Source organism: Spodoptera frugiperda, chromosome 29 (assembly GCF_023101765.2).
Source record: "Spodoptera frugiperda isolate SF20-4 chromosome 29, AGI-APGP_CSIRO_Sfru_2.0, whole genome shotgun sequence".
In the NCBI taxonomy this organism is placed as follows: Eukaryota; Metazoa; Arthropoda; class Insecta; order Lepidoptera; family Noctuidae; genus Spodoptera; species Spodoptera frugiperda.
In genome coordinates, this window is record NC_064240.1 from 9,505,407 (window position 1) to 9,530,861 (window position 25,455).

Here is a 25,455-nt window from a genome sequence, read left to right on the forward strand (position 1 = left end):
CTCCAGAGCATGGCGCAGTGGTCGATTAATATCGCCGTGGTCTCCGAGCCCTATTTCGTCCCGCCCAGGGATCACTGGGTGGCGGACTTGGACGGCTCGGTGACCATCATCTCGTCGGCCGCCGCCGGTACCCCGACTCTTGAGGGTGCTCTAAGAGGCCGGGGTTGTGTCGCAGCACGGTTCGGAGAGATCGCTGTGGTGGGCGTGTATTTCTCTCCGAACCGAACTCTCGCCGAGTTCCACAACTCCCTGAGGGAGTTGGTTGACGTCGTCGTCGGGTTCCGTTCCCTCCCCGTGCTCGTCCTCGGGGACTTCAATGCCAAGAATCTGGCTTGGGGTTCCCGGATCACTGACACGCGGGGTAGGATGGTGGAAGACTGGGCTCTGGAGACAGGCCTAGTCGTCCTGAACCGGGGTTCTGTCCCCACGTGTGTGCGGATGCAGGGTGAATCGGTTGTGGATATTTCGTTCGCGAGCCCCGCTCTGTCACCGCGTGTCGTCGACTGGTGTGTCATGGAGGAGGTGGAGACATATTCCGATCACCGGTACATCCGGTTCGATGTTTCCGCTGAGTCCGCGGACCCACCGGTCAGACAGGCCCCATGTGGCCCGCGTTGGGCGCTGAGGCAACTGGACCGGGAGCTATTCCTGGAAGCCGCCATCGTGCAGGCCTGGGTGATACCACCGGACAGGCCTGCCGACATTAACGAGGAGGCACGGTGGCTCCAGGACGCCATGTACAGGATTTGTGACGTGGCGATGCCCCGGGTCCATCCAGGACAGCGGAAGCGCCAGATGTACTGGTGGTCGCAAGAGCTGGCTGCTCTGCGCAGTGCGTGTGTTGCTGCGCGACGCCAGTACACTAGGCACCGCAGGCTTCGTATCCGTCCACCGGACGCGGAAGCTAGAGAGGCGGAGTTATATGAGGGGTACAAGGCGGCGAAAGACGCCCTAAAAACGGAAATCCGGCGGGCCAAAAACCAGGCCCGCCAGGAGATGCTGGAGACTCTGGACAGAGACCCGTGGGGACGCCCCTACCTAATGGTGCGTGACAAGCTCCGCACACAGGCTCCCCCGCTGACACAGAGTCTCCGGCCAGAGGTTGTAGAGGAGGTGGTCACCACCTTGTTCCCCCAATCACAGAGGGGCTACATCCCTCCGTGCATGACTCCGCCCCCTGCGGTGCCCGATGCGGGCCACAGCGACGACGACACACCACCAGAAGTGACCGAGGCAGAGCTGAGAGTGGCGGTGCGCCGGATGGGCGCCAAGAACACCGCCCCGGGACCCGACGGATTGCCTGGCAAGGCGTGGGTCCTGGCTTCGGAGACTCTCAGGCCTCGACTAATTGGTCTTTTCAGCGCATGTTTGGAGAGGGGCCAGTTCCCGCTATCATGGAAGGCGGGTAAACTGGTCCTCGTGAAGAAGCCAGGGCGCCCTGCGGACTCTCCGTCCGCGTACCGGCCCATCGTGCTACTCGACGAGGTGGGAAAACTATTTGAAAGAATAATTTCAAACCGCCTCGTCGCGCACCTGACGGGAACAGGGCCGGACCTCGCGGACGGCCAGTTCGGCTTCCGCAGAGGGCGCTCCACGGTGGACGCCATCATGCGCGTGAGGGACCTTACGACGGGGTCTGCAGTGTCCAGGGGTAGAGTCGTCGTGGCGGTGTCTTTGGACATCGCCAACGCCTTTAACTCTCTGCCCTGGAGCTGCATTTTGGAGGCACTACGATATCATCGGGTGCCTACCTATCTCCGTCGTATAGTCGAGGCTTATCTGACGGACAGATCCGTCATCTACCCCGGTCACCGAGGTGAGTGGAACCGGCGAGAGATGTCGCGCGGTGTTCCACAGGGATCGGTCCTGGGACCGCTCCTGTGGAACATAGGCTACGACTGGGTGCTGCGCACCGACCTCCCGAGCGGCGTCAGCGTGGTTTGCTACGCTGACGATACGCTGGTACTAGCACACGGGAGGTCGCACCAGGCGGCGGCCGACCTGATGATGAGAGCGGTTGCGATAGTCGTTGAAAGGATCCGGCAGCTGGGACTCGAGGTGGCGCTTCATAAGTCCGAGGCCATGTGCTTTTATGGCCGCGGGAATGCGCCACCTCCGGGTGGGTTCCAGATCATGGCAGGAGGGGTTTCCATCGGCGTCGAGGTGACGATGAAGTACCTGGGACTCGTCCTCGACAGTCGGTGGAAATTCGAGGAACATTTCCGACGTTTGGCTCCCAAGTTGGAACGGACGGGGGCTGCCCTAAAGCGGCTCCTACCCAACCTTGGGGGACCAAACGCCTCCTGCCGGAGGTTGTACGCGGGGATTGTGCGGTCCATGGCCCTCTATGGGGCCCCGGTGTGGGCGCCAAATCTACGGCGACGACCAGCTCGTGCGCTGGTTTCATCCCAGAGGGTCATGGCCATTCGGATGATCCGTGGATACCGCACGATCTCCGGGGAGGCGGCTAACCTCCTTGCGGGATCACCGCCGTGGGATCTGGAGGCGAAAGTGCTCGCGCACGTATATAGCTTACGTGCGGAGGCACATCGCCGGGGCGAAAGTCCACTGCCGCGCCAGATTAGTGCGTGGCGGGATGAGCTCCGGCGCGATCTCATGGCGGAATGGAAGCAACGACTATCGCAACCGAGGGCTGGGCTCGCTGTTATAGCAGCGGTAAGTCCCCTCTTTGAGGAGTGGCTAGAGAGGCGTCACGGCGTCCTCACCTACCGCCTGACGCAGGTGCTTACCGGACACGGAAGTTTCGGTAGGTTCCTGTTTCGGATTCGGCGGGAGGAAACGCCCGGGTGTCGGCATTGCGTGGATCACCCGGAGGACACGGTGGAGCATACAGTAGCGGTGTGCCCTGCATGGGCTGAGCACCGCCGTGTCCTTAGGGATGTGATCGGCGACGGTGACCTCTCGCGTCCGGCTTTGGTTCAGGCCATGGTGCGGAGCGAGAGGGAATGGGACGCCGTCTCCTCCTTCTGCGAAGCAGTCATGCTAGCTAAGGAGGAGGCGGAGCGCGTGAGGGAACGATCCTCCTCACGCCCCAGCCGCCGCAGAAGACACTCCGGGCGTCGGGGATCGCGTGACGATCTCCGGCCACCGTAAGTGCGGGTCTGCGGACGGCGAGCAAGGGTAGCTCGCCGCCCGACCAGAACCAGACCCGTGCGTACGGCGCGTCGCGTTCCGCGCGCGCCTCAAAGAGCCAGACCACCACAGATGGGGCCCAGTAGAGCTGATGCCTGATCCGGAGCTGCGGACAACGTAAAAGGTTACCGGGGCTCCGGCTCAAAGCAGGAGAAGGAACGGGGTGGTTTTTAGTCAGTAAGAGTCTGACACTCCCTCCCGCCTCACCCAAGGCGGGAGAAGTCATTGGATGATTTTCCCCCTCAAAAAAAAAAAAAAAAAAAAAAAAAAGCGGTGCTTGCTACTACTTGACTATCGAGGCACTCGTGCATATAAAAGCATTTTCTAGCACTTGTACACAGTTTTAAGGGAAAGTTTGAAATATTAAGAAAAAAATACAAAATAATATAATAATCTATACTGTAACTCGATATTGTTCTGAACCTATTTTATAATGACTAATTAAGTTGTTATAATTGAGTTCTGCTTAACTGGCACTGATTTTGACACGTTTTCTATGAAAAATACGTGAAATTGTTATATAGTTCATTAATAACAGATTATTCATTTACTTTGACCCCGATCTACGAAATCTCAAAAAACCTATTCGACACTTTCGCTTATTCAACTGGATCAGATATACTCAATGAAACCCAAAGATATAAATACCACACCTTCAGTTTAGATTAAAAGCTTATACATCACATATGTAACAGAAAGTGATTCTGCAGCTAAACCTCGGTGGTTTCACAAAAAAAATATCACTAGACCAGGGACCCCTAATCTTATAATATGTACACAAGAAGGGGACCGTGTACCAAGCGTCTCACCTGTCGCGAACTCATAAAATAAATCACTGCGGAGTACCTTTATATTACCAGATGTACATTATACAACTATTGGCACAATCTGTATAAAAAATACAAGCTAAATAAACTAACCAATGTATCGTTCTTTGTCAAAATACAGACGGGTAAGAAAGTCGAACGGTACATTTTTTACAATTCTTTCGTTGTCTTTTATTGGTTTTTACCTACCTATACTTAATGTAGGTAAAATACTGGTATTTTGATTCAAAGCAGTTCACAACCGATTACAAAAGAGAAAGTTCGCAAATATTTCTTTGAAAGAAAGACAGAAAAAGCGAATTTTATTCGAAAATCATCTACTCTGTAAAGATTTAGATTATAATGAGATTCTGAATTAAAATGCTGTGAAATATAACAATATTATAACCTAAGTATTTACCACCGTACTAGGAGTCATTCAATGGTTAACCCAGTCCTTAGCAATTGTTTTCGGAACAAAATCATTACTAAGGATTGGTTAAGTAATCATTAAGTTACTGAGTACGACTGTTAAACTTTCAAGAATGACAGAATATATATTTTCAATAAGCTAAAAGTTAAAGTACTTTCTTTACATTACTCTAACTTAAATCCTGTAGTAATTTTTAAAAGAAATCCTATTCCCCACAATTTATTCATCGAAACTCAAACGTATGTACGTCTCTGGTAGTAGTTTACCCCAGTGACGTCATTGTCCATCACCGCCCGAAGTTTGCGATGGTTTAGTAAACAGTTTCCACGCTATCTGTCCGTCGGCGGCAACTCATTTGTCTTACCCACTGCAGGTGGTATTGACGTTTGGCACACAAACCACCCTTTTTTCCATTTATTGCTGTTTCTCTAAAAATACACAAACAAAACCTTAATGTTGGAATTTTACCCTAATTTCTATGGAAAATGTTGTAACTATCGGACATAAAGTCTTCGATATGGCTATTAGAACTGTTAGGTGTACGTGCCAATCGTTCAAGTTACGCTGAATCAGCCCATAAAAGAGGCTCCCTAGAACGAATCTCCTCAAATCATTCGAGAAAATGGCAGCCGAGCCTATGGGGCTATAGTTCTATTTTATTATACGTTAGTGCCAATAAATTTCGAGGCGAAAGGGTTAAGTGTTGTGTCAAAATGGGTTAGACGTCAAATCAGTCATGTCGATGTTTATTTGGAAACATGCTGTTTTTCAGCTCGTGTGTTCAGGCATTTGTTTTGTATTTTGTGGGCTTTATTTGCGTTACAACGTGTTTCGTGTTTCTATCCTTGGTCTAGTAGTCTGAGCACGATCTATTGGATTCAATTTTCGGGACGACAAAAGGTTTTCTATGACGGTAGGCGTAACACTAGCTTTTTTCATTTATTTGCGTGTAGAAAATCATTACAGACATACATACTTAGGCAACAGTTTTTTTAAACGTTGCCCCACACTAGGTTTTTCTTATACCACTTTATACACATGACACCTATACCCGAAACAATAATTGTAAATCACACTAAGAATTGCTCCATGCAGGAATCGAACCCGCTATACGTTACGCGACAGCCGCTTTTCCAGCCACCGAGCCAACTGTCCAGTTTTCATTTAATAACAATAATAATTTAAAAGGGGTTAGTTTAATAAGAAATATGTACACCACGAACAATAGATTCTTACATAATGTATGTGGTTTTCATTCCTTGTAATATAAGTTCCAATAGTGACCAATACGAGGATAGAACGAGGATTTTCAATCCTATAAAATGTACCAAAGCCAGCAAGTCCTGTATTATACGGGATGTTTTACGATTTGAACATGTTCATAGATAGATATCAAAAGCGACGTAAAATGGATTGAAATCGTCCATAAAAAGTCACTTATTTTTATGATAAGCTCACTCTCTCTGAAGTCCGGAGTCAGCACAATTCCTAAATGCTCTCAACTTTTGTTTGACGAGCTGAAAATAGCGACTACCTATAGATAGATTATGTCGCTTTATTCGGCCTCTTTAATGGTAGTTGTTACTTATTATAAACGTGGAATAATTAATTATATTCTTGAATAATTTTACAGCAGTGCTTTGCTTACTTATTTTAAGAAAATGGCTCTGTTCTATTTACAGTCTTATTTAAAATACATTATAGGTTGTGACAAACAAATTAAATGTATCTCAAAGAAGATAATAATAGAATTGCAATAAGATCCATTTTACTATGAACTCTAAAGTCTACAAAGTAGTTCCCTAATATTTGCAAACGCCACAAAACTACTCGCTATCGTAACTCGCTTAATTTCCGGCTCGGTCGGCGAGATCGTTGCGTGATCGTCAAACTGGATATCAATCCAGGCGAATTTCCTCTCCAGAAAATTTCCTACTCTAATAGTTAAGTGAGAATATTACTAAATAATATAACTCCATACATACACATGTGTTAAAGTTAAATGCTTTGAAGGAAATAAACACAAAATTGACGTGAACTTTTCACTTGACTAACAAAAAAATCTTTTGAGAACATAAGCAATAACATAATAGAGAAGAAACTTTGGTTTTAACTTCATAAACAAGAAGAAAAAAAATCACAATAGAAAAATACAATAATTTACAAGAATTTTTATGTTCACTTCATAATAAACTTCGCAAAATAACCACAACAAAGCGGAATAGAATAAAATATACCCTATTATACCGTACAATATTCATAGGGAGGTAACATAAACCATGTTTATGATATCACTATTCCCAGAATTTTTACAAAACATCGAAAACATACTCCATATACCGAATCAATATCCCCTTAAATCTCATCAAGTGGGGTTGCGACAAAATCCAGCAAACTCTTCACAAATTATGACCCAAAACTTTACAATCAAAGGAATCAGAATAAATTACGGATACCCCTAATTTCGTTACGAATACTTTGTGTTTGAAGATAATAATTACAGGCCATCCCATTGGGGGTGGCGTTATGATAGCAATTGATTATAATTGTACAAGATAAGCTATGTAATGTAAATGGGTTTGACATTACCATTAATCCTAAAGATTAGCACTAAGTAGGTACTAGACGTAAAGGTCCCAAGTCCCAATTTGTCACGCCTAGGTAATGAATCGAGAAATTAAATTAACGGTTTCCATTATCTAGTAAGTGAAACGTAAGTAACAACTACAAGATTGGCGAGTAATGAAACAGTCGATGGATTTCAGATCTGAGATTTGAGATACTACTGAATTAGGAATTATCCCGGTATCACACTCACTATTACTAAATACCATTACTAAAACCTAATAGGAGAAAGTCTAGTTAAGTCTACTATAAGACATAATTTATCTCCATAAATAATACGATAATTCCATAGTACCAGCTGTATAATAAGCCTCAGTCTCTGCACACCTGATTTTCTTGAACGTTCTATTGTGCATTTATCCCCACTAACGAGTGTTTCTCAGAAACTCACACATGATATAAACCAAAGTTCTTAACTAAACCACGGCGGTTGGCACTGCCGCGCGGATTTTCAAACGGCCCCAACTTCTTAGAACGTTTGCTTCAAACTTTCACGGGAAACGTGTTTTAATTATATTTAACGCTTTTCATATTGCAGTTTTTAACGTAGGTAATAAAATTATGCGTAATGCATTTTTAACCTTAACTTTTGAACCTAAAAGTGTATTTAAGAACTTACATGCTCTTTTGAAAGAATGTATCCATTTTTCCAATCGCATGTTCTATAGTTAGAAATACCTACTCTTAAAAACCTTCATTTCACCTAAGCATAAACTTAATTTGATTTTTTTTACTATTTTAGTCGACGTAAAAAAGCTAACAGAGAATTTTTTAGTAAATTGTTTTTCCAATACCTATCCCGAGCCTATCAAACGCTGTCGTATAAAGTGTCAATTTATATGCAGTTAACAGAACACGTCACAGCATTTTATTTGCAAACTAGAGTTATGTGAACGTAGATTGACTGTCGGTACTAGAAATAAAGGTCCTGTTAATATCCTAAAGCGGTGGTTGGCGCCGGCTTGTCGCGACGGCTGGGACCATCACAGTCTCCCTGGCGCCGACCGAAGATGGCATTGCCACTATAAACATCTGCAGCTCTGCTACATGTCAACAAGGGGTCACTAAACCCCTGTGACCCCCTATCCGATTTGGCAACCGAATCCCACAGCTGATGTAAGGAGGGTTTTGTTTTAAGAATTTATGATGCTACGAGAATTTAATAAATATTGCTTAAGCTCGTTGGCATTGTGCTAAAGATTTGCCAAATCTCTTAGGGTGGTCTTTCTTTGTTCAGTGGTCGAATTCCGGCTTATAATAATGTGTTTTACACTCTTGTTCGGCTCTATATTTAAAGTTAGAACAGGAATAAATGGTGTGATTCCATTTTTTATTCGGTTTTTAAAACTGATTCAATCGTTCGCTTGGAACAATTTTATTTTACATAGAAAATCGAGTTCTTAGATTCGTTCATTCAAGCAAAGCTAGAATGTCTCAATCGTTTTGAATAAAGTGGGTCAACTTATAATCTTAGAGGTCTGTGTTTTACATTTTTACATGAAGTACCTATTAATTGTGGTTTGTAGAACGAATAAAATATTAACGTTTGGTCCTGAGATAACATCGTATTAGACAATAGTTTTATCATTACGATCAACAGTTCCTTAGAGTCCTTTATAAACTTTCTTTACATAAAAGGGATTACTAACAATTTTATCAAAGTTCAAGCGGCCAAAGTCTCACATCTATTTCTTGATCAGAAATGTAAAAATGGTATATTATTCGTCCTAACTGATGCCTGCGGTTTCGCTCGCGTGGATTATGGAATTTGTAACAAATAAAAGTAGCCTAAGTTATTACTTAGTACATCAGCTTACTGCCAATTAAATTCCCCTCAAAATTGGTCCAGCCATTTTAGAGATTAGCGAGAACATACAGACAGACAAACAAAATTTTTGAAAAACATTGTTTTGGGTGTATGTATCGTACCTATACATAATTAATATACATCTATAAGTGGTTACTTCAATATTACAAACAGACATTCTGATTGATAAATTAGCCTAGACTTGATTTTTTCAGATTACGGAATATATTCGATTATTCGTAGTTTATCGAACTTAAAGAATTACAACAGGAATACTAACTCTTGGTGTACTACTTGTTTCAACGAAGGACACTAAATAAAGACACTAAGTTATAAAAACTGACTCTAGTATCATTTCTCTTGGACAAAATATTAATGTAATTGTTGTAAGAAGAAACAACTTGCTGAAGTTTTAAAATGTAATTCTATTTATATGACAATAAAGTTCTGTTTCAATTTGTCAAGCTTTTTCTTCGGTCCACGGTCGGGCACGAGGTGCGGACAAGTCTTAAAGTTAATTCAGATAAATTTTGTTTTGAAACAAAGTGACAATTTATTTTAAAGTTCCGTAGGTTCTCTTTCCAGGTAGATAGTGTTTACAGTTTAACCATTTTACATATAAAAGAACATACACAGTTACCCCGCTGCTGCGTTTAGCGGGTTTGATTTCCGCACGGAGCAACGCTTTGTATGATCCACGAATTGTTATTTCGGGTCTGGTTGTCATGTGTATGTGAACCTTTATCTTTGTTAACGCACGCACACAGGAATAAATCCTGGTGTGGGGCAACGTTTTTAAGAAAATAAATATTATATTATTTTAAATTTAATGATCTTACGTTTAACATATCGAATGTAAGTATCAACAAAATTAATCTAATTTATTTAAAATAAATTAATTTTGTTGAGAAAGACTTGATATGTATAATTACTTAATTTTCAAAAAGTTGGAACTCTGCATGATTACAATAAAACCTTTACAAAAATCATTATTGTGTGTTCGTGATCACCTAACATTTCCTAAATATTTCATATAAACTTTTCAAGCACAAAAATTGTCAAAAGGATTTGGTACAGCACTTTTCCAAGTGACAGTCAAACTATTAATCCTGTCCCTGTCCTTTCAAAACTAGAGATTTCGCATTAAAGATAAATTGTATAGAAATAACACTGGAACATTTTCATTACTTACCTCCTACTCAAAACTACAATACACTAAAGAACAACTGCAATAAAACCAGTAAAAAATTAAAAACATAAGAACACCATATCCGATACATTATTAGAACCAATCTATCTATGTAACCAATGTATCTATGTATAAAAGAATAACGTTTTAGCTTTACCAATTATAACCCAGGAATGGCTAAATCGATTTGGCTAAAATTGGTGGGGAGATAGCTGAAGACGGACATAGGATACGAACAACGTGTATGAAGTCGCGGGCAGAAGCTAGTCTATAATACTAAAACTCAATTTTGACAGCCACATTTACAACTACTCTATCACCAAGACAAATATTTACTATCAAAGAAACTTTTCTCATTTAGCATTAAAGTATATTAAAAACTGAAAAGACATAAACAAATATTTGAAAATCTCTTTTTTGTACAAACAATAATATTCCTGGGTACAAATCGACATGAACAAATTTGCTTAATCCCTCCCCTAAAGGTACGTTATTTATTCCATTAATGTGGGACTCCAAAACAAACATCGTGGAAACGTTCAGTCCTTTTTAATACACCTTGTATAAATAATAATTACATCATGAAGTAACTTTGCATATAAAGAGAAGTTATTAAAATGTTATTCCTCTGCAATATCTGGGAATCTAGACAGGACGAGAAGCTTTCCATATTTGTATTAGTTTTGTATGTGTGCTAAGTAAAATTAATATGTATGAAATTAGATTTCAAAATACGAGTTACGTTTATATCATCGCTTTCATTAGCTGGCTTTTGTTCGTTGGTCAGAGACCTCTTCAACACTGAGCTATCTTCAGCTTTTGAGATCCAACTACTAGAAGGTACCTGACACTTTGCCACGCGTTAATTAGATTAGTTAGATTAGACTAGAGAACTCTTTATTGTTCATAATAAAGGACAAACATTCAGAAATTAATAGTATAATGGGCGGTCTTATCACTAAAAAGTGATCTCTTACATATAATTAAAGTCTTATTTATCAATAACAACTCCTAAGTTCAACAACACAAACCTTATAAACCAAACATTTTAACAAAATAAAATTATGAGAACAAGAGAACTATAACAATGTTCTGCATCCTAAAATCTTACGTAAAATGGTCTGAAACAGAATTTTATACTAAAATATTCCTTCTACTCTAGTATACCCCCGCGTAACGTTTTCCACCGGTAAATATGAGTAGAGGAAAATCCTGACTTTTGAATACATGAAAAATACTCTCACATAATATCTAGGAGTGGTTAGATACCGTGAAGTGGGTGAAGCTATTGTTATTATTATTAATGCTAATAAAGCCTCGTTTAAAGAGAATCTTTGATAGTATAATAATACTCATCAATCTTACTGTAGACTTAAACAGTTCGTTTGAATAAACAGCGATTTAAATAAAGTGTTTACGCTCTCGCTGAAATAATGAAAATGTTCAAAAGTGTGATGATTGCTTTAAGTCTATTGAGAGTTCTAATCGATATAAGGAATAATTTAGAGAAGGAATATATTTTATTGACAGTGATAAAATTATAACGTGCAAAATAATTCTTGTAGGACATAAATCATAAATGTTTTTTCAGCAAAAGAGGGTTAATAGTTTAATGCAGCACGGACTCCACAGACACTTAGGTACAAAATAATACCAACTAAACCCAATAGATCAATGAATAATAACGGCAACACGACACCACGCAGACCGAGCATGTACACTAAAAGCATTAAAGCATACGATTAATAAATCTAATCTAAATTGGCAGTTGTAGTACAGAAGCCCAATCGGGGCTTTCTAACGCTATACGTAATCTCTGTCAATACGCCGTCAATTGGGAATTAATGTGCCATATGGACGAATTAGTACGCGGCGTGCAGTGTGGACAAGCGGTTTATTTGTATACCCGGTCATGTGGGGTAATAGCCAGTTACTGATTAAATCTGCATGAAAAATGTACGTCTGTCCGATAGCTAACGGCCTCCTGCATCCGGATTGAATGAAACATAAGTATGTTGATCCCGGTGACATCGATAGCAGTGCGTCGTTTGTTTTTGTTAATATTTATGTTTTTTGTGTGCATTCTGTTTAGACGAACGCTTGCATTGCTTGCTTGTCTTCTTGTATGGGTTTTTGTCGTTGTTGCTTAGAAGAATTTTATTTTTTTATATTTTTTAAGTTATAAATCGATTTTGAAGTCAACCATAAACATTTAGCGTTCATTTTGCTTAAGTTTCTAAAATGTGAAACGCGATTAGATTAAAGTAGAACGACATACTACTCGTATATGACATTGTAGCCAATTTGGTAAATTGTATATAATCCCCACTTCAGATATATGGTACGTGATAAGAGGTCTCGAAAACTAGACAAAAGGGGCACGAGTATCAAGTGTTGAAACGACAGCCATCAGTAGGATGTATGGACAATAGCGCCCGCATACTGACGACGCTACATTTCGTGTCTCCATCCCGCGGCTTAAACTCCTACAAACTTATGTTACCCTGGTACCTAATTTCCTTTGCCCTTGTTTATGTGAAATCATCATACCGTTTTATTAAACTGTACGAGGTTGTGAATGTTTGTCATTCTTTTACGGAAATAAACTTTTTAAGTAATACTTCTATTTCACTCATGTCAGTTCAAATAACATATCTAACTAGAAAGTCAACTATCACAAGAAACATGAATACTTAAGTGCTTTCTTCTAGAAAAGTCTCAAAAAGAAAAATAAATGAAAGAAACTCACTACACACTATCGATGAATATTGATAACATTACAGTGTTACCGAAATTCACACACGAGATAAAAATAGGTAGATAAAAGCTCTTTACAAACAATATAACAGGCATAGAATATTGATAGCCGTAGCGTGACTGTGTAGTATTCGCGACGCTCTCTGAATCTCCTTTTAGTCATGTGTATTGGATTTGAATTTACGATCAGTTTGCTACTAAAAGCTCCATTTAGTTTTCATGTTATCTTATCAGATATCCCTCGACTATTATTATTTATGTTCTCAATGTTCAATGTTTAATAACGGCTGATTTGACCCCGCAACCGTAGCGCCCTCTGGTTCTCTGTCTCGCGTAACGCGTCATACTCAAAACATTTCACAATTAAATTTGTCTCTGCTATTCCAACAGCTAACTGTTCACGCTTTTATCCAGCAAATTTTATGCAAATGTTTACATAAAATTTTAAATTTCAATTTAATTTCTTTAAAGAAAATTTATCTAAAGCTGTTTTTGTATAATAAATTCGAGGGACCGCAAACGTGATTAAAAAATCATATTCAACAAGAAAATTCCCAACTAAAGGGATTCATATTGAAGCTGTTTGATTTATTAAAGACCACAGAGTTTTGCGTGGGCACTTAAATGATTAATAGGTAATTCTCAAGTTCAAAGCCGAGAGTAGTTTTAACAATCACAGAGTAGATTAAAGTGTCAGAAGTCCTCCACAAAATTATATATCAAAAGTAATGTCGACATCTGACGGGAACAGCCCACTGGCACCCACAAAAAGCAGGAATTTTCTTAATTACCTGCCGTCACGGTGGCCTCATTTAGCGCAAAAATATAAAGTACTGAGATTAAATAAAATTAAAACACGGAATTTGCATAACATTTCTTAGATCCTACAGAAAGTAATCTCCTTTGTTTGCTCTGAACAGTGAACCTGAACAATATTTACCGTTATTACTTTAAGAGAATTTCAATAACTAATTCTATTACGTAAAGCGGGCGTTTAGAGCAGATTATTTTTTAAAACGTTCTCCGAGAACGAGCTCCTTGGCTGCAAGCTCTTTTATTATATTAAAGCGGCTATCTGATCCAGGCTATCCGATTATTACTGGGGTCTATAAGTGCTATGGATATAAGACCACCGACCGAGAATTTCCTGCGTGCAGTACTTTTTGATTTGCCGCTGGCTGCGCGGCGCCGCGCGCTCGCTTGCATTCAATATGAAGCTAGGACAATACGACGCTTTGTTGAAGATTTTGATAAGCTGCCTTGTGTACAATAAAATACAAGTAGCTGCCTCTGCACATGAGAATGGTTTAGTAATACCGTAATGGTTCAAAAAACCTTTTTAACATTTTTTTCTTCCAAATGACAATCTCGGTTGAGTACACATTACATCCCCCAGCTCCTGATGGATTCAAAGTACTTATTTACCTTCGTTAGCCTCATGCAGACAACTCTGAAACCCGACGAAAATCACCATCCATTCAATTTCAAACGTTTCAAGACTTTATTTTCTACGGCAAAAGATCGTAAATCTTCCGCCGCTGAAAATAAAGTATAAAATGTTCGACCACTTTTGGATTGTTTTCAACAAAATTTGTTCATAAATTTACAAATGCTTCTTCTCGTTCAAAAATAAATTTCCAACATTGTCATTATATCTATCAGAACTGTCTTAAGTTTTGTGAGTGATATGTTTGTGAACATTTTATTGATGGCTTGATGGCACCGCGTCCATTTATTTACAACTGGACCCGAATAAATCAGACTCGCCGGAGTTGGAAAACTGCGATCATTCATTTTGAGCTTGTAATATTTATACTACGACAGGTATACCGGTAGCTCGATCCAAACTTTCAAAGTAAGTAAATTATTCAAATGTAAATTGTTTTAATTTGCGACTGCTGTTGTTATTATTTCATCACGGGGCTCGCTTCCTGCTCCACGATAAAGGACTGCGTTATATAATCATTAGTGTCTTATTACGCCTAAATTAAAATTCTCAAAAACGGTTCTGCACGCTGGATCAATTTCCTCATTAAAACACGAGTAACTTTTTTATTAAGATCCTTTGAGTAATATTATAGAGCATCCTGTTTAGTTAGAACCGCAAGGTAAATACAGACAGCCACTATAATATAATATCGATACTAATTACCGTACACAAACAGAGAACTGTTGATTAAGTACGTTCACGCTCGTACAAATTCAACAAATTGTTTATCAGTAGACTGGCGCTCTAACCAACTAATTGTTAACGCTCACCGCTTTATTTACGCTGTTAGTCTGTTGGCATTGCATTTACATGAATGAGAGCGTAATATTGTGCTTTGTACAACAGAATACCTTTCACAAAGAAAATGATATAATTAAATGTGTAGAGGGCACACCGTTTAGTAAATATTCTTGACACGCCGCCGCTTTGAGATTTGCGAAGGTGAATAACTTTGACTCCACAAAGCACTCTGTAGACTGTATGTAACCAAGAATTTCATGGAATGCTTAAATAAATGAGAGCGTTTTGAACGGAGTTTCTCATGTATCGGGCGCCGGTGAATTATTTGCCACATTTGATGTTCGGGTTTCAGCGGAGTTGTGTTACAAAAGTGTCCGATGAGCGAGTGGAGCGGGTACATGCTGCGGTCAGCGGGCGGAAGCCATACCGGTGGCTGGCCGGCATTTCGCTCGAAACCGGAACAGGCTCTTGAAGTGCTTCCTTCAATTTACCTAGTTTACACACCGCCATCGCAGCCAGTAACCCACCTTTGTGTTTTAATTAAATCATTCTAATTCTACCTTTAACGGTTTTGTTTATTAATTCCATGGCTAACGTTTAGCTAGCCGAGACGAGTATCTCAAAGTTTAAAGTGTGTTTAGTCGGTTGAGTGACAGTGACGGCCCTTCAAAGGCGTTGCCTCAAGAGAGTTACTCGAAAGTCTGAATTTATACTAGACGTCGCTCGCTCGAGGCTGGTGAAGACACACAGCTAAAATGTAATAAATCGTGGATGGTAAAAATAGCTTTGAAGAGAATAACAATTAACACGTACACATAAATTGCCGCTACCCAAAAATCACGACGTGTGTCGAAATAATACAATACACGTAATAGAAAGAAAGGATCGAGTATGCCCGCATTTTCAATTACCCGTCACAATGGGGTCCTATCCATTGTAGCGAGATGCGTACTCTCAGCTAAGCGATTTACTAAACCATGTTACACAACACATTATTATTTTTTGTACACAAACATGGGCAAAAAACGTAGAGATTATTACAAAGAGCATTGAAACCATTAGCTATGACAAATAAGTTGGCGGATTACATAGAGGTCGTGTTCTTTGGCACGCATTTTGCGGATAGTTACCATTTAATGGCATTAAATGTAATAATGGTAATCTCAGTTTGGACTTTGGAATTATTCGTGATTTATTATACTCACATCTGTGACACTGGATATTTGTGTATGCTATTAAACTTTAGTTTGCCCTTAATTGGACCCGAATATGTATATTTTTGGCATCGACAAAAAATGTTTTTTACACGGGAATTATTTTATTTCTCTTCTGTTATTATTAAGATTTGTATAAGTAAAATTACTTCATGAACTACATTTTAAGCTTACTAGAATCAATTAACGAAAATCATTTAAAAAGATAACGTGTATGCTGCTCATGATTATGAACCCCTATATTGGTTTGAAACTATTCGAGTAATCTTTGTTTAAATAAAACTATACGTATAGTTTCACGAATTAATTAATTTAACTTACTACAATCGTTTATCTGTATTGTTTCAGTTTATAATAGTTACCAATCTATTTCAAACAAGAAACAACAATCTATCTAAGCTAGATAGGTACCTAGAATATGTCTTTGCTACCTAACAAGACCTCACTTCTAACTAGCATGACAACCTGACAGATTTACATGACAAACGGACTATCATTCCAGACCAATACACAATACATACATATCACGTACATACTTAGAATAATACATACAGAAGACGACATATCAAGCTTTACCTTCCAGCTTTAATTGGTCTTACTCTACGTATGGTTTCCATACATTAAAGGATCAGGTTACACAAGTTAGTTTAGTTTGATGTGCTCTTGTCCTAACACTGAACTCTTAGGACCTCATTAATTTTAATCGCAAGTTTTGTTCCAAAATTGTCTTTGAAGTTACTTGTAAGAGAAGTTAACAACTTGAAAAGAAGTTGGTCGTCAGGTCGGTTGTAACACTTGTTAAGCAAAGTTTTGTAGAGACATTTCTTTTTGTATTATCGTAAGGGTAATTCGCTGTTGAACTCGACAAGGAAGAGATTACAGTCATCACTGTATCTTACTAATAATTGCTTCGTTGATTCGATTGATCAATGCGCTACTACTGAAGTTTTTTTTTCAGAAACAAAAATCGTAATATATATATATATGAAGGTTCGAAAGGTGTTAAGTATAATTTTATTATAACTTTCGTGAGATATACACAATAAATTATTATATTATTTAGTTGTAATACTGCTCATATATATGAGCTTCTAGCATGGCTTGAAACTAGTCGAGTTTCTAGTGAAACAGTTACCGGATAAAGCTGTCTAAGCTGCCTATGTACCTACCTACAAATAAGTACTTATAAAGTGACGTGTAATTAAATTGGGTACTATTATTTTTTTATTTACGCCTACTACGAACAAGAGGCGAGATGGTATCCAAAACATTGTTTGGGAAAAAATGCGCAGAAAAACATTTTAACTCTTCAAACAGATAAATGTTAAAATCGAATTACGTCTATCAGAATCATGGAGTCCGGATTGCTTGCTTATTAAAGAAACTTTAAACAAGGAGGAAAGGATCCTATTAATTAAGTTACGAGGTACCTTGCATTGTCAAAGTTAACATTGTAATTAAATCATCGGCAATTCACCCCCGGTGTCGAAGGGGATTAAACTGATAAATGGAATAAGTATCGATTCGTTTTCGACAGACGTTTAGCTTATTATAAAGTTAGATACATAAGAAAAACACTAGAAAGAGAAAAGCATTAGGAATGAGAAAGGTGGAATGAAGCTATTTCAATATCTATAATTAACTGGCTTCAGCCCCTGAGATAAAAATTGGTCTGTACTATTTCAGACTATAATCTAAACCAGTTCCAAATTTTATTTCGATCCCTTCGGCTGTTTTGAGGTAAAGGAGTAACGAACATACAAATTTTAGCTTAGTATAAAGTAACATCACGCTTGCTAGGTATTCATCGAAAGTTTAAAAGAATAATACGGAGAGTAGATATCTACAACTACATGGCAATCAATAATGACTAGTCCCATTTCATAGGGGCGAGATTATTGGCATAAATCATTCCAGATTCCGTGCTAACACGGGTTTTAAAACGCTTAACCATCCAATTGAATCGTAGATTATTTAAATCAGTTCATATTATTGAAAGTACTAACTCAACCACGACTGATTGTTCGGTTAGCGCGGTGGCTGGGCAACCGGCTGCCGCGCAACGTGTAGCGGGTTCGATTTAAGCAATTCTCTGTGTGTCCAACAAATTGTTGTTCCGAGTCTGGATGTGATATGTATGTGAACTTGTATATTTATAAACGGTAAACGCATCTACGACACAGGAGAAAACCCTAGTGTGGGGCAACGTTTAAAAAAAAGAAACATTATATAAAATCATCTCCATACAAAACAATTCAGTGCTTACGTTAACAACTGCATTTAAACAAAACAAACATTCCATTTATTTATCACCAAACACTTTTTAATTGCTAATCCTACAATAGGAAGCTGCTTAATTCACTAAATTGAATACAAAATGTCCCACAAAGGTCCCTGCTTCGAACCTAACTTCCCGAAAAGGGACAAAAAAACCGAACCGAGAGATTTATAGAGCTTTTTTACGGCACCACAACGTTTTAAACAAAACGTCTGATGTTTTGAAGTAACAAAGAGTGGTGTCACGTGCAATGGATCTCATTACCATTTCTTTATACACATACATACACATGTAACCAACACGATTGTTTTTTGTGAGGTAGTAGGTAGAGTGCTTCCTCTTTTTAATACGTTATAATAATATAAGATTATAACGTTAGTATTTTCATGCCTAGGCTTTTTTAAAGAAAATCAGTTTTTTTTTTGTGAAGAGGTAAAATCCAATCCATTGTCTTCTCCCAACTTGTGGGGTGAGGTGAGGAGGAGTGTCAGACCATTTAGAACCGTTACTAAAGCCTAATATCTAACAGAAAATGCGATATTGTTAATTATATAACAACATGTCACAATAGTCTTTCTGGCATATGAAATATTCCTTATATCACAATGCACTCTCATACACTGTACGCTAGTCGTATACGTCATACCGTATGCTAGATCCTATCCACCATAACACGAAACCTATTCAGAATTCCACGCGTGAATCTAAAATCTAATTTAGTTTTCGTCTATCGAATGTGAGACTCCCTATAGGCACATACCAGTGTGATTTTGAGTAGGGTATAAAATATTTCGAACATGCTGTACAATTGTTAAAAATATGAGTTCTAATTTATGAATTTTCATATAGCTTATTATTTAAAATCAGCTAGTTATAATATGTGCATGTTACACTACTACTACACTCCATCCTGATACAAAAGGCGTACTACTTTTTTAAATCACTTACTTTTTAAAAATAAGTACCAATGAAAACTGTATAGTCGTATGAATGAAAACTAGAGCGCGCACGGTAATTGGCCGGCTCGAATAAACCAACCAATCAGAGCGCCGTAAAGCAAACTCATACTAAGGGTACTGACTTGTCGCGTGACAGTTGCACGAACGACTACACATCCAAAAAAAAAGTCTTGATCGACTAAATACCACTTAAAAGTAAACTGCTATGCAAAGAGTTCAGGGTAAGATTTTTAAAAGGAATCTAAAGCATTCTTGTTTTCACACAACTAGGTAGTTTTTTTTAACTTATACTATTTTTCGATAGATACATGATGACTTCTTTCAGGTTACCCCAAGGGAGCAGTAATGTATATCTCGTGTATCTGTCGAGGGTAGGAAGCTGCAGAACTAATGGGAAGAGCTTCCGCCTATATTTGCACAATTTGATATCTTCCTTATGTTTTTGTTTATCATCATAAACAAGGTAAATATATTGTGATCTATCTCTTTTTGAACTTCACTGCAAAACATGAAATATTCAATTAAAAGTTTTCATTATTAAATATGTCGTATATCCTTGTCTAGTTAGGAAAAATATAAGAGGTATCACAGTATTTAACTATAAGATTTTCTAGAAAAAAGAAGAGTTCGTGTAACGCAAAACGTACAGCAAACAAGTAAAATGAAATAGAAACGTAAAACAAATAAAATAGGAAAAGGTAACTCGCAAAACATTTCAGGCTCGTTTTTCGAATATATTGAATGTCCTATTGATCCCAAACAAGGCACGTTGACAAAAAAGTTATCTGCATTGTTAAAAATATGGAATGCAATAAATCATTTGACATTTAATTAATCGGACATTTTTGTAGTACAAGCTTACAACCCTCACGGATGCATTAAGACGCATCGGGCGTAATAAAACCAACTTATAGCGCTATTGTGGAAGTTTTGGCATACAGATCATGGCTCATCGACTTTTATTACGGAGGGGCACCGAGCAACGCTCATAAATTTACAACGATGACGGATTAAATGGGCCGTACCAGCATTTTAAAATCAGTTTGTACGAGACAACACGCTGGACTTCCCATTCATTCTAATCACACTCAGTCCTATTTGTCAATCCAATAATACGGTGCAACATCACAACCACTTGGCCCATTACAACAACAAAAAAATCAAATCAATTGGCTCTAATGGTGTAATAAATAACAGTAATTTAGAGCTGTGTTTAGCAAAAATACTACTGCCTTTCTTACTTAAAACGAGAAGAAAAAACATTAAAAGAAAATAACAAAGCCCGCGACTCCCATTGGAAAGCATGTCTAAAAAGCGAGCAACATTTTCTTTTACAAAAATGGGTGTACGATAAACAAGCATTTTGCGAGAACGTAGTTCTTAGGGAAGCAGGCATATAAAGGGAGGAGGGGTAACGTGATAACGCCACGGATGCCCCGTAGACAATAGAGGAGACTGCGCCGACTTTAGCATGTCACGTTCAAACGAGGCCCTCATACGTACAGACATTTTAGAAACTTGAGTGCGCTTCACGGTAGCGCACCTTCCACCTATTAGTTCGTTAACATTCCCTTTACGACGACCATTTATTTTTTCCGAAACACTAACACCGCACTTCTGAATACCATACAATCGAATTATTTTTCAGAATTTCGTTTTTGTAGCCTCTGATTGTTCATGAATAATTTTCTATCTACCAAAATCATAATATTGTCGACGAAATCAATAACGTTCATCAAAGTGTTATTAGTTATTTAACACTGGACATTACCGAAATAATTGTATATTAATGTAACACAAGCTCACGTGTCCAAAATCATAACAGCGAGAATTTGGGAAACGCAACACTCGAATGGACTATTAAATTAATATGAGCTAGTGGAAACAGCGGCGTGTTCAAAATTCTTGTCTAGAGAAGTGAATTTTTAAAATGTATACCTGTGGATCCATATCCAAACAAGAACAATGAGACTGTTCAGATATTCTGTAGGACTGTAAGCAATTCGGCGTGTGGGCTCACTGTTCTGAATATAAAAGAGCCTATCTTTCACGCAGTACTATAGCTTGCACCCGCCTCACGAACGTGCGATGTGCCTTGAGGAGAACCAAACGTTATTGGATTCATTCCTTCGGTCGTTTACTCACATTTGTGATAACGTTTGGATAAATTTAACTGTACGCTTTATTAGTTTTTTTCCAAATCTGTGCTGCGGTCTGCTAGGGTTCGGGAGAATATATAAAATTGGTTTGCTTTTTATTGGTGTAAAGGAAATATAGATTTGGATATGAATTATTGTGGCCATTGGGTTTTAGGTAAGGAATCAATTAGGTATTAGTTTTTACAATACCTATCAAGGGTTATATTATTCATTGGAAAATAATTTAATTTAAAACACCTTTAACTGACGAGCTTGCATGAAAAGACTGTTAATGAAGCGAAAGAAGTATGTAAGATTCGTAGCAATTGGCATTTCATATTCTCTGCCTACCTCCATGGGAGACAGGCGTGAGGTTATGTATGTATGGGAAATGATTTACTCCACAACCAAGTACGTTCGTAGTTTAATTTTTAAAATCTGGGTCACTGTTTTCCTTTTTGTTTTGATTACAGTGGTTTTATTTCATTCGATTTTTCCTGTTGCATTTCTTTGTAACAGATTTATTGAACTAGTAATTGAAACCGTAAATTCTTTGCAGGAATAAGTACGTGCTTGTCGGTATAACAGTAGATACTCAGCCTGATTCGTCTTTTTAATAACTGATTAGCGACTCTGGCGTGGTTTCACCCGCCCTACTCAGCTTCATTTCATCGTAGCGTGATGTTTTATAGCGTCGAACTTTTCTCAATAAATGGGGTATGCAACACAAAAAGAATTATTCAAATGGGACCAGTGGTTTCGGAGATAGACACGTTCAAACAAACATAGTCGGCTTTATTTCAGCTTTATATATTATAGTATGATATAGATAGATTATCGAGTCTCAATCTAAATATATAAAACTCAAAGGTGACTGACTGACTGACTGACATAGTGATCTATCAACGCACAGCTGAAACCACTGGACGGATCGGTCTGAAATTTGGCATGCAGGTAGATGTTACGACGTAGGCATCCGCTAAGAAAGGATTTTGATCAATTCTACCCCCAAGGGGATAAAATAGGGGATGAAAGTTTGTATGAAACTTTGTCAATTTTAAGCCAATCGGACTGAGTCTTTGCATGCAGCTACTAAGGCGTAGCGCCTAATGACAGATTAGTAAAGAATATTGTGTACAAAGAAGTTTTGTAGGCCCTAATTTTTTAGTCCGCTAAACAAAAATAAGCCGCAAAAATCATAACTAATTAATAATAATACTTCTTAACGCGAGCGAAGCCGCGAGCAAAAGCTAGTTATTAATACATAAAAGAATCAGCCATAATCTCCACGCTCCACGCTTGGCAATCTTGAATCTCCATACAAGTAAGTAATTTAATTATTGAAACATTATCTCAGATATAAGGATCAGATAATGCCAGAACTTGCGATAAAAAAGGAACATTTAAAAACGAAACAATTTTTACTTTACCAAAATTGATACAGAGTTCATTATACCTTTTCCGATTAAAATACACTTACCTTTTTCTTAATTTTGTTCTACCAATATTTTTCTTATAATTTTTATACGAAAGAGGGTAAATAGGAAAAAAGTTTCTCCTATAAATCGCTCAGTAATATTTTTTAACCCTCTATGTTGTAGCAGGATTCAATTATCGAAGCTTCATAGATGAAGGGTCAATTTTCTCGTGTTGAAAAGCAACTAATTTCAAACAAGGCTGGATAGCCAACGCCTGGCGTTTGTCGCTGAGGAAAGTTTAACGTACTAAAATTATTTTTTCTATTCTTATTTTAAGAACACTATTATGACTTTGACACGAAGTTTTAAAAAGTTGGTCGTTTTTTTTTTGAGTTTGGAATTCATTTGATTCGGTTGTTAGGTACATGAATTGGTTTGTTTAAATATCGGTGAGATATTTTTATTAGCGAAAGAGGTATGTAAGATTCGTAGCGTTCCATTGTCTCTGCCTACCCCCATGGGAGACAGGCGTGAAGTTATGTATGTATATCTTTATTATCTACAACAATTCCTTAATAGTTGCTTTGGTGATACGTATATCATATTTTAGTGCCTATAGCGAATAAACGTAATATTGGTACCACATTTCGAGAAAAAAAAACATCTCTTCATGTTTATACATGCATGTTTATTATTTTTTATTTGGTCTACCAATCAGTATGACCTCAGTGACATAAAACAAGATTATTATTATCTTATTTACGTTTATGAGTCCGAATACAAAACTTATTTTTAAAACAATTCGCAATAACTCTATCACTGCATTTATGCTTATTTAACTGACTTCAAAAAAGGAGGTTGTCAGTTTGACCTGTATGTATGTATGTATGTTTGTACGCGATTGTCTCGCGTTTGGCTGAACCGATTTTGATGCGGTGTCCAGTGTTGTATTTGTCAGACTTCGGAGAAAGATTTTGATATATTAACCGACTTAAAAAATTGAAGTTCGCACTTTAACTTTTGAAGGCGTTTCTCCTGTTTTTAATAAAAAAAAAAAATATATTAGTCACTTGTCGCATTAAAAGCCTACCACATACTAAAATTAAAATCGCACCACAAAATAATCATAATTATTTAGTTACCGTTAATTTAACCTACTCCATGTTGTCTCAATTCCTTCGAAAGATATGTCATAACATCTGTCCGTCCGTTACACTATCAGAAACCTAATCAGACATAGTAAAACAGGCCCTTAATTTGATAGTTCGGCCATATTTCTTAATTAAGACATTCCGTGTTGACAAAACCTCAAAATAAACTGAAAATTATTGTAGAAGTTTATATTTTTGTCTTCGTTTCGTGTCTATTATTATCTTAAGTGTGAAATCTTAAATATTTATCTGTAACGTTCATTAAATATTTTATTTTAAACTGTAGTTTCATATTTTTATTGCTTAACCTAATTTTGGACAACTCTATTCTAGAATGGACTACTTTTAACTGTTTGTTCCAGAGAAGGACTTGTCAAAAATAAATAACTGTTTCAAATAAGATTAATCATTACAGATATGAACTAGGAAGATGTCCTCTTCCAGCATTTCTAAAGATAACACATATAGAAGAAAAAAATTGACACAACCTAGAATTTCTACTGAAGACTTGAATAGAAATAAGAGAATTTCTTAAGAAATACCCAAAAATAAAATCGGATAAATTCAAGTATGTCCAATGTCTACCCCAATTTTATCGAGTGAAGATAGATGTTGATATGAAAGTGCGTATAAATCTGTGTAAGGGGCACCTATCACTTCGGAGTCACCCCCATCACTGTCAGCGGATCTCCGGATCCGCTATTATTTGCATCAACCGACAAACTTATTCGACTACCCACATATTTTCTAACCGATCCAATTTTAAATAAAATTCTTTGGTAAATCGAGTGCTTATACCAAAGAATTTTGTGTGTGTTATAAGTTTCGACTCTTAGCTTAGGTAAATTGGAAAAGCAATTTTGTGATTACGAAATCTTCTCTTACAAATCGCACGCATCGCACGCAACAGATTTTAGTTTGTCTTGTATAGAAACTCATACAACTGCGTCCAATGATTTGCATCGTACGGACCGCATCATCGGCAACACCTACATGCGATGTGTACCGATGACGTCATACGAAATGCGTGCGATGCGTACGACGCGGGTCTGTGGACGCTTACCTTAATTCAGATTTACATTCGGTGTTTTGTTTAACTAATAAAAGCAAATGATATCATTGGCAAATCGCATTTATTCTGAATAACATAATTTATTTACACAATAATACTTTATTGGATTGTTTGGGTTACGAAATTGTTCCTATCAATTTGTAAACAAGCAACAAATTATATTTATTAAAACAAACGTTATTATTTGTGTGATAGCGTTGACATTGAATTTATTGATCATATCAT

General features: G+C 38.3%; 2 protein-coding genes across 3 annotated transcripts in view; one reads left to right on the forward strand and one right to left on the reverse strand.

Annotated features, from left to right (window-relative positions):
* Positions 1 to 25,455, reverse strand: part of LOC118268287 (fasciclin-1) — a 78,294-nt gene that overhangs the window by 43,603 nt on the left and 9,236 nt on the right. The window lies entirely within an intron of this gene.
* Positions 9,996 to 25,455, forward strand: part of LOC118268625 (transcription initiation factor TFIID subunit 13) — a 136,768-nt gene continuing 121,308 nt past the window's right edge. The window contains exon 1 of the mRNA XM_050706627.1: positions 9,996 to 10,005. The gene's annotated coding sequence lies outside the window, so the exon portion shown is untranslated. The remainder of the gene's footprint in view (positions 10,006 to 25,455) is intronic.